This window comes from Salvelinus fontinalis, chromosome 29 (genome assembly GCF_029448725.1).
Source record: "Salvelinus fontinalis isolate EN_2023a chromosome 29, ASM2944872v1, whole genome shotgun sequence".
In the NCBI taxonomy this organism is placed as follows: domain Eukaryota; kingdom Metazoa; phylum Chordata; class Actinopteri; order Salmoniformes; family Salmonidae; genus Salvelinus; species Salvelinus fontinalis.
The window spans coordinates 24,680,475-24,690,886 of record NC_074693.1 but is presented as its reverse complement, the minus strand read 5'-3'; the positions used below and the strand labels follow the sequence as shown (position 1 = coordinate 24,690,886).

Here is a 10,412-nt window from a genome sequence, read left to right as displayed (position 1 = left end):
CATTGTTTTGTTGGTGAGATGATTGATAATTGACTTTTTTTTTGACTCCATGTAACCCACATACACATGAGCATAGTTAGGAGCGATAGGGGATCCCATAGCAGTACCCTTAGTCTGGATAAAGAAGTTGTTTTGAAACATTAAATAGTGAGTACTATTTCAGTATTTCAGCCAACGTTATAATGCATGCACTGGTGTAACGGCAGTCTAGCTCTTCCTCCTCCTCGGACGAGGAGAGGCGAGAAGGATCAGAGGACCAATGTGCAGCGTGGTAATTAGACATAATGAATTTAATTAAACAAAACAAGACACTATACAAACTGACAAAACACACTAACCGTCACAGTCCCGTGTAGCACCAACACTGACACAGGAACAATCACCCACAAACAAACAGTGAGAACAGCCTACCTTAATATGGTTCTCAATCAGAGGAAACGTCAAACACTTGCCTCTAATTGAGAACCATATCAGGCAACACATTTAACCCAACATAGAAACAGACAAACTAGACACACAACATAGAATTCCCACCCAGCTCACGTACTGACCAACACTAAACAAGCAAAACACATACGAACTCTGGTCAGGACGTTACAACTGGAGGGTAGTTAATTTGGATCACAAAAAAAAATGTTCCATGGCTTCAATACCGCTCTCATGTGGAATATTAGCAAAGATTTTTAGAACTAAACCAAGAGAACACAGCCTGTCGTTTCCAATGTGAACAAATAAGTCAGAGGGCAGAACAATCAAGGAAGTGGGCAGAGCGAAGCATGAGCTAGCGAGATCCATGAGCTAGCGTTCTAGTCTGCATCTGCATATTTCCAATAGGGAACGCAACCTATGTGCACATGCAATAACTCAATTCGCCTTGGCACTCTTAAACAATGCCATGTTTTTTTGTTGTAAAGGGTAAAGTCTACATAACTTAGTCCACTCTGTTCATAACATTCTAGTTTTGGGAACCGAAAACTATTGAGATCAAATGTTTCATTGATGAGAGAATGTACAGTATGTCGGCAAAAATCTCTTGTTCCATCTTCTCCCACTGCCAGCCAGTGGGCTTCCTCTCACTACCATATTTGGTATTGAGTGGAAGCACCAAGCGGATGCTTAACATTTCTACATCGGGTGAAATATCACTCATATTGTTTTTTAATCGTGTATAACGAGTCAACATCAAAAGTAACTAACAAAGTATTCTCAGGGAAAGGATAACATACCAGGAAGTGATGTTGCAGGCTAGCTCAGTGCTGCCCTCTCTGAGTAACTCAAGTTGTAGGCACACTGGGCTACTGCAGGCTGTCATTATCCTTGTATCGTCTGTGTGCGATTTTAAAGTAAATCGGTTCAAAGACATACATCTGGTGTATTAAAAGCAATTTCTTCCTTGGTGGCTTCAATGAGAGGGGGCAGTCGTTCTCCGCTTTTCGCAGGTCATGGTGTTCTGAGTTTGAATTTGTGTTGCGGTTCCTGTCCATTAGTGTTTTGTGTGGACCACAGGAAGAATAGCTGCTGCTTCTTCTGTAGCAAATGGGAATCTGAAATAAATATCCACCTCAGAGAGTGGTTCCCCCAACCCTGTAGAGGGGAGGCCTGGTGTGCCACTCACTCCACAGGCCACACGGGGGGGAATTGCTGGAGTTCCTGTAGCCTAGTGTATGTGGAGAGCCGAGCGAGTGCTGTTTTGGGGCCAGGGAGGGGTGTGAGAGAGGTGTCCCGGGGGAGTGTTCTCCTCTCTGCTGGGTGTTGAAGCCGTACACAGACTGGGGCTCCCCTCCTCACAAAGGCCACGAAACATCTGTGAAACTGACAAACACACACACCACTTTGAGTATCAATCTCTTTCACACACACTGAAGCAATAGCATTTGACAACTGATCCATGAAAATAGAACACACTGAACTTTTAGTTTAGTATGTGTACTCTATTAACAGGAGTTATTTTTAATCCAGTCTGTGTTGATACTCGACTCCTCTTCTTGGCTCAAGTGAAGCCAGAGACGACAGATGTCAGCCAGTCCGTTCTTAAGTGTCATTGGTAGCATCTGGGAGGCAGGATTGCAGAGGGTGTTGAGAGGCAGAGTAATTACTGGGAGTGTGTCCTCACAATGACAGGAGGCAGGGTGTCACTGTCAGTAGTCCTTGTGGGGACATTAGCAGTGTCACTCCACCCAGCCCCTCTCTGCTCTTCACTGACAAGTACTTTAAAAAACCTGTTGAGGATGGGGGCGCTGTTGTCACTATTTATGCTAATCGTGTAATTTTTGAAACGGCTTCCCACAAAATTCTTGATCGTACAATATGCATATTATTATTATTATTGGATAGAAAACAGTCTATAGTTTCTATAGGAGTTTAAATTTTGTCTCTAAGTGGAACAGAACCCATTCTACAGCAATTTCCCTGACATGGAGTCAGATTTCAGAAATGTTGGCCCCTGATCTGGAGTCAGTTAAAAGGTCACAGTTATTGCTATGAGTATACGGACACTGCTTACGTCTTCCCCTGGATGCCTTTACGTGATGACGATTTGAATGGGGTCGATTGCGCGTTCACAGGCACTACAAATTAAAAAACCCTGTAGCTAGGAACTCTTTTCTTGCTGCGTAATGCGCCTGGAGGACATCGACCCGCACTTGTTCCAAGCATTAGTGGAGGGAGTAATATTACTCTGGTCATGTTTCTACTCGTTATGGGAGTTAAAAACATCATCAGGTAGTTCATTTAAAGCGTTTTATAGCAATTTATATCCGTTTAGTGCGATTTTGGGACATTTATTTCTGAAACGCTGTGAATTGCTGGGCACGCTTCCAGTTCATCCCGAACGCAGTTGGCATTTCCACATGGCAAGAGGACAGCTTTCCACCAAAAGACGATTAGACCCAAGAAAGGATCCTTTGCCCAAGATACTGATGGAAGAACAGCTCAAAGTAGGACATTTTTATTATGATAAATCGTGTTTCTGTCGAAAAATGTTAGTGGCTTAGGACGCCATGTTTTTTGACGTAGCTTCGCTTGGCGCAAACTGTATTGAAAAGTAAGGATAATTTAAAAAATGTAATTCCGCGATTGTATTAAGAATTAAATTGTCTATCAATCCCTGTCCACCCTATATTTTTTAGTCACGTTTATGAGTATTTATGTATAAGAGTAGATCACTGTCTAATATGGCGCACGGACATTTTCTCACCAGCTGGGCTACATTTCACATTGTCTAACCATGATTTTGGTGGCTAAATATAAACATTTTCGATCAAACTCTATATGGATTGTGTAATATGATGTTACAGGAGTGTCATCTGAAGAATTCTGAGAAGGTTAGTGAAAAAATTAATATATTTTGGCGATGTTGACGTTATCGCTCACTTTGGCTAGAATCAATGCTGGGCTGCTATGTGCTATGTGCTATGCTAATATAACGATTTATTGTGTTTTCGCTGTAAGACACTTAGAAAATCTGAAATATTGTCTGTATTCACAGGATCTGTGTCTTTCGATTAGTGTATGCTGTGTATTTTTACGAAATGTTTGATGATTAGTAAGTAGGTAAACACGTTGCTCTATGTAGTTATTCTAGTCCATTTGTGACGGTGGGTGCAATTGTAACCTATGCCATCTACCTGAAATATGCACTTTTTTCTAACAAAACCTATCCCATACCATAAATATGTTATCAGACTGTCATCTGATGAGTTTTTTTCTTGGTTAGGGGCTATAAATATCTTAGTTTAGCCGAATTGGTGATAGCTACTGGTGTTGGTGGACAAATAAAAGATGGTGGATTATGCTAATGTGTTTTTAGGTAATAGATGTACATCTTTACATATTGTGTCTTCCCTGTAAAACATTTTAAAAATCGGACATGTTGGCTGGATTCACAAGATCTGTGTCTTTCATTAGCTGTATTGGACTTTAATGTGTGAAAGTTAAATATTTAAAAAAAAAAATTTTTTTGAATTTCGCGGCACTGGTTTTTCAGTGGGGGTGGGGGGGGAGTGCCGCTAGCGGCACCCTCATCCTAGACAGGTTAACCCCCATTGATCAACCCGAGCTCTCATAAGAGACCTGATTAGCTGGTCAAGCTAAAGTCATGTCTATGAACCTGAACCCGGGTTCAGTACAACACTGAAACTGAACTAGAGTATTTAGCAAAAACATCATGTCAGCATGGTAGGACAAACCACATAAAATGAAACCTCAATGATATCCACAGTATGGACTCTGAAAGGCTGTCTGTGCTTGTTTTTCTGGGCTCACATGCCAGGATGCAATAGAAGGCTGTCTAAGCTGCACCCCACTGCTGTAAAGGCTACACGACAGTTGAACACCATTGTCCCTCTGGTCTGCCCTCTAGTGCCCCCTCTCACCTGGTTGTTGAACAGCACGTAGATGACAGGGTTGATGACGGTGCTGCTCTTAGCCAAGATGGTGGGCACCACGCTGGCCACAGGGGTGACCAGGCCTGACCGGCCGAAGGTGGCCACTAGGGCCATGACGCCGTAGGGCATCAGCATAACAGGTAGCACGACACCATGGACAACACCATGATCAGGATGTGCTGCTCTCGCCTCTGGGCCAACTGCAGGTTGTGTCATTGGTAGCATCTGGGAGGCAGGATTGCAGAGGGTGTTGAGAGGCACAGAGTAATTACTGGGAGTGTGTCCTCACAATGACAGGAGCCAGGGTGTCACTGTCAGTAGTCCTTGTGGGGACATTAGCGGTGTCACTCCACCCAGCCCCTCTCTGCTCTAAGCTGAGAGGCTGTCTAAGCTGCCACCTGGGAACAGGAGGGAGAGAAGAGTTGGAATTGTATTATTGTTGCTATTATCAATGTGTAGCACCCACTTGTAATGCTGTGCTGCTAGTCATGCATGTTAGGGGTTCAAAGACAGTGGATCTTATGTAATGTGTGAAAGAGCTAAATGATCAACTGTGTCAATTTCACTTCTCAGAACAGAAGGTTCTTCTACATCATGTCTTGGGGTTAAAAGTAGCCCAGTCCTGGCATGAGACCTCCCCAGAGTTGATTTAACATTGTGTAGTGTCCTAATGTAGCTAATGAGCATGGCCGACTAGGGATATACCAGCCAATCAGGAGTAATAACAATGTCAGTTCCTGTAAAACGTTTCCTCCCTGTCTGTCACCAGACACCTCTTAGATGCTCAATTAGACTGAGCCTTGTAGCCCATAACCGGTGTTATAAACACAATGTTCAACCATGTAGTGGCAAGAAAAAATGTGAACCCTTTGGAACTACCTGGATTTCTACATAAATTGGTCATAACATTTGATCTTCATCTAAGTCACAACAAGACAAACATAGCGTGCTTAAACTAATAGCACAAACTGTATTTCTCGTCTATATTGAATACATAATTTAAACATTCACAGTGTAGGTTGTAAAAAAGTATGTGAACCCTTAGGCTAATGACGTCTCCAAAAGCTAAAGCTAATTGGAGTCAGCTAACCTGGAGTCCAATCAATGAGACGAGATTGGAGATGTTGGTTAGAGCTGCCCCATTTAAAACAAAAATAATACAGTTGAGTTTGCTATTCACAAGAAGCATTGTTTGATGTGAACCATGCCTCGAACAAAAGAGATCTCAGAAAACCTAAGAATTGTTGACTTGCATAAAGCTGGAAAGGGTTACAAAAGTATCTCTAAAAGCCTTGATGTTCATCAGTCCACGGTAAGACAAATTGTCTATAAATGGAGAAAGTTCAACATTGTTGCTACTCTCCCTAGGAGTGGCCGTCCTGCAAAGACGACAGCAAGAGCACAGCGCAGAATGCTCAATGAGGTTAAGAAGAATCCTAGAGAGTCAGCTAGACTTACAGAAATCTCTGGAACATGCTAACATCTCTGTTGACGAGTCTACGATACGTAAAACACTAAACAAGAATGGTGTTCATGGAGGACACCACGGAAGAAGCCCCTGCTGTCCAAAAGAAACATTGCTGCACGTCTGAAGTTTGCAAAAGTGCACGAGGATGTTCCACAGCGATACTGGAAAAATATTATGTGGACAGATGAAACTACAGATGAGTTGTTTGGAAGGAACACACAACACTATGTGTGGAGAAGAAAATAAAAGTGTTGATGGAATTTATATGAATGACTAGAATAATCCACTCTGAACCCTGAAGCCGTATAATCGTATGAGTATGAAATTGATTAGAATTATGTATGGCCATAGTCTGGACAATATGTCTATAAACCTTATTTGAATAACAAACAGACTGTCTGAGCAAGATTCAGTGGCTGGGGCCACTGAGAGTACTTCCCAGTCTTCCTTTCTTGAGGGAGGAGGGGGAGTAAGTCTCACGGAATCCCCTAATCTTGTCGGCTGGTAGCAGGACATTGTGTGCTAAGGTTGGTGAGAATGTGTGTGCGTATGGTTGTGTTAGTGTGAATGTGTGTGTGTGTGTGTTAGTGAGTGTGAATGTGTGTTCATGACAAGCCAGTATAAAATGAATTGTTTTGTACCATAGAGCAGCGCGCACTCGTAAATAAACTTTATGACTATTGTAGCTGGGCCTCCGTCTGATTCATTTCAACCAGTTTCCTACAAATTCTGGGTTTCAGGCTGAGTAGTTAATTGAATTGGGTTTATGAACATTGAGAACATAATTCTCATGACAAAAAGTGACAGCACACCAACACCTCATCCCAACTGTGAAGTATGGTGGAGGGAGCATCATGGTTTGGGGCTGCTTTGCTGCCTCAGGGCCTGGACAGCTTGCTATCATAGACGGAAAAAATGAATTTAAGTTTATCAAGGCATTTTGCAGGAAAATGTCAGGCTATCTGTCCACCAATTGAAGCTCAACAGAAGTGGTCCTGTTGTGTCACCCAACAATCCAAAACAAAGTAGTAAATCAACAGAATGGCTTCAGAAGAAGATACGCCTTCTGGAGTGGCCCAGTCAGAGTCCTGACCTCAACTCAAGAGAGCAGTTCACACCAGACATCCCAAGAATATTGCTGAACTGTAAGTTTTGTTAAGAGGAATGGTCCAAAATTCCTCCTGATCGTTGTGCAGGTCTGATCCGCAACTACAGAAAACGTTTGTTTGAGGTTATTGCTGCCAAAGGAGGGTCAACCTGTTATTAAATCCAAGGGTTCACATACTTTTTCCAACCTGCACTGTGAATGTTTACACGGTGTGTTCAATAAAGACATGAACATATAATTGTCTGTGTGTTATTAGTTTAAGCAGACTCTGTTTGTCTATTGTGACCTAGATGAAGATCAGTTCAAATTTATGCAGAAATCCTGGTATTTCCAAAGGGTTCGACAAAAGGGCTCAATGTTTATTTCCTGGTACATTCTTTAATCTATCCCAGACCCACAGTGGTAGCAAGTACTGAGGAGGTTCTATCCTGGAGGTGCAGGCTGATCTAGTCAGGAAATGGATAAAAGGTCATTTGTGACTCCTGGGGATTGGGTCATGCAATGGAGTAACACATTCGGATGCATTAGTAAAGTGTGCACTATATAGTGAGGCACAGTTGTGGCATGATACATCGCTGTGAGAGTTGAGACAATGAGAGAGCCTTTCACAACCAGCAGTGTGCCTGGAATTAAGATGTGCAGCGAGGCCCAACCATAAGGTTATATACATATATACCATCATAAATTGATTATGAAAAGTCTGAGCACAAGTCAGAATTTATCCAACTGTTGGCCTAATGATCTGAAGCAGGGTTTCCCAAACTCGGTCATGGTTTTCACCCTAGAAGTATACACCTGATTCAAATAATCAAAGCTTGATGATGAGTTGGTTATTTGAATCAGCTGTGTAGTGCTATGGCAACAACCAACATGTGCACCCAGGGGGGGCCCCAGGACCGAGTTTGGGAAAACCTGATGAAGGATTTGTATTACCTTTTGACAGTAAAGTAGCCTAGCTCTAGGTTATAAAAAAAACGTTATTAGTTAAAATCTAGTCCCTGCAACAAATACATGAGGACATTGAGGACAGCCTGTAGTGTAGTCTAGGCTACATGGCTTTTGTCGCATGTTGAAATATTAGAAAACTCATTGAAAAACGAATTGGCGAAACCGTACCACTTGCAACCATGGTGTCCAATGAGCCATCTTCCTTGGATACTTGCCGCGAAACTGAACGGAGTTCCGAAAACACACACGAGGATGTCGCTCACTCTGATGCTCAACAGAATGGGGTTGGTGGGCGTCCAAAGCGAAGATAAGGAGGACAAGAAGGTTGAGGAATCCCAACTCCAAAATGAGCCCAAGACATACTGCCACCACCGTGTGGCCAGTCCTGCTCAGGCCGAAGGAGTCCTGGGGCACCAAGGTGTTCCCATCACTGACATTGGTGCTTAGGTTGGAAGCCCCTCTGTTAGTGGTGCTGAAATTCAGAACTGGTATGCGAACAACCATAGCGCACGCGGGCTAAACTAGGAACAATTGGGGTCGAAGCTGTCTCACGCATTCAAACTCGCGTACATGCTCGCCAACAGTGTTGGTGACAAAAAAAGACATACAGTACGCCCAGTTAGTATCTCGCTCCAAACTGGGTGACCTCAGGGCAAGATAGTGAGTGTCTTCGCACCCCCTTAGAAGTCAACCAGGTAAGGTTACTTATCCAGTGGACCATGTCTCTGTGCATATTCTGCGTTCACACAGGCAACCCAATTCTTATCTTTTATTCACTAATTGGTCTTTTGACCAATCTGATGTGAAAATATGATGTGATTGGTCAAAAGACCAATTAGTGGATCTGAATTGGGCTGCCTGTAAAAAGTTTTTAAAAAATTATAACTTAGAGGTAGACCAATGAGATATTGATTTTCATCTGAAAAGTCTGGATGTTATATTTGCCCCCTGACAGGGGCAATTGTAAAAGCTGGGGTCAAATGTAAAGCCTAAAAATGAACCAGATGAACTCACTTAACTTCAAAAACATTAATGTTTATGAATTATTATATACATATGTAATTATTTTGTAAGAAATATAAGTATTTTTATGTACATAACCAACTGTGACAACCCTATTTGCGAATGGCCCTTCGGTTCCTCAAAACATGTCAATGTTTAGCCAACATGTAGTGATGAAAATTATTTGACATTAATGCTCAGGGCAGTTTAAGAAAAATACAGCTGGTGGAAAAACCGACTTTCACCCCTAAAAAACAAACATTTGCCCATAAAACGTACAAATAGAGAGGGATTTGGCTGAAAATGTTCACGCAGGGAGAGAACCTAAATTGTTATGTATAGAGTGAGTTTCATCACTCTAGTCTGTTTTTGTTTGGAGAAATACAAGCATAGCACAGCATAGCCATTTATAGACTTTGAATCAATTATTTTTCATATAGAAAAGAATCTCAAAGATGTCATAAAGACTATTAGGATGAGTAGACTTTTTCAGCCTTTGTTTTACGCCTTTGTTTTATGACGCCTGGACTACTGCAATGCCATTCTCTATGGGCTCCCTGCCAAAACACTTGTCAGACTTCTTAGCTTTTATCCTCTGTCAAGTTACTTACATGGTTAGTCTGTCCTCATGTTTAGTATTCTCCATGGTCAGTCTGTCCTCATGTTTAGTATTCTCCATGGTCAGTCTGTCCTCATGTTTAGTATTCTCCATGGTCAGTCTGTCCTCATGTTTAGTATTCTCCATGGTCAGTCTGTCCTCATGTTTAGTATTCTCCATGGTCAGTCTGTCATTATGTTTAGTATTCTCCATGGTTAGTCTCTTATGTTTAGTATTCTCCATGGTCAGTCTGTCATTATGTGTAGTATTCTCCATGGTCAGTCTGTCATCATGTTTAGTATTCTCCATGGTCAGTCTGTCCTCATGTTTAGTATTCTCCATGGTTAGTCTCTTATGTTTAGTATTCTCCATGGTCAGTCTGTCATTATGTTTAGTATTCTCCATGGTCAGTCTGTCGTTATGTTTTAGTATTCTCCATGGTCAGTCTGTCATTATGTTTAGTATTCTCCATGGTTAGTCTGTCGTTATGTTTAGTATTCTCCATGGTCAGTCTTTCGTTATGTTTAGTATTCTCCATGGTTAGTCTCTTATGTTTAGTATTCTCCATGGTCAGTCTTTCGTTATGTTTAGTATTCTCCATGGTTAGTCTCTTATGTTTAGTATTCTCCATGGTCAGTCTGTCGTTATGTTTTAATATTCTCCATGGTTAGTCTCTTATGTTTAGTATTCTCCATGGTCAGTCTGTCGTTATTTTTTAGTATTCTCCATGGTTAATCTCGTATGTTTTAGTATTCTCCATGGTTAGTCTCTTATGTTTAGTATTCTCCGCGGTTACTCTCTTATGTTTTAGTATTCTCCGCGGTTACTCTCTTATGTTTAGTATACTTATTTAATATGTGATATTTTTTTTTTTTATAGCTTTTTACCCCGCTGATTTTCTTG

General features: G+C 41.7%; 1 pseudogene; it reads right to left on the bottom strand.

Annotated features, from left to right (window-relative positions):
- Positions 1-202: 202 nt before the first annotated feature.
- On the bottom strand, positions 203-8,413 carry LOC129827276 (melanopsin-like; annotated as a pseudogene).
- Positions 8,414-10,412: the final 1,999 nt, after the last annotated feature.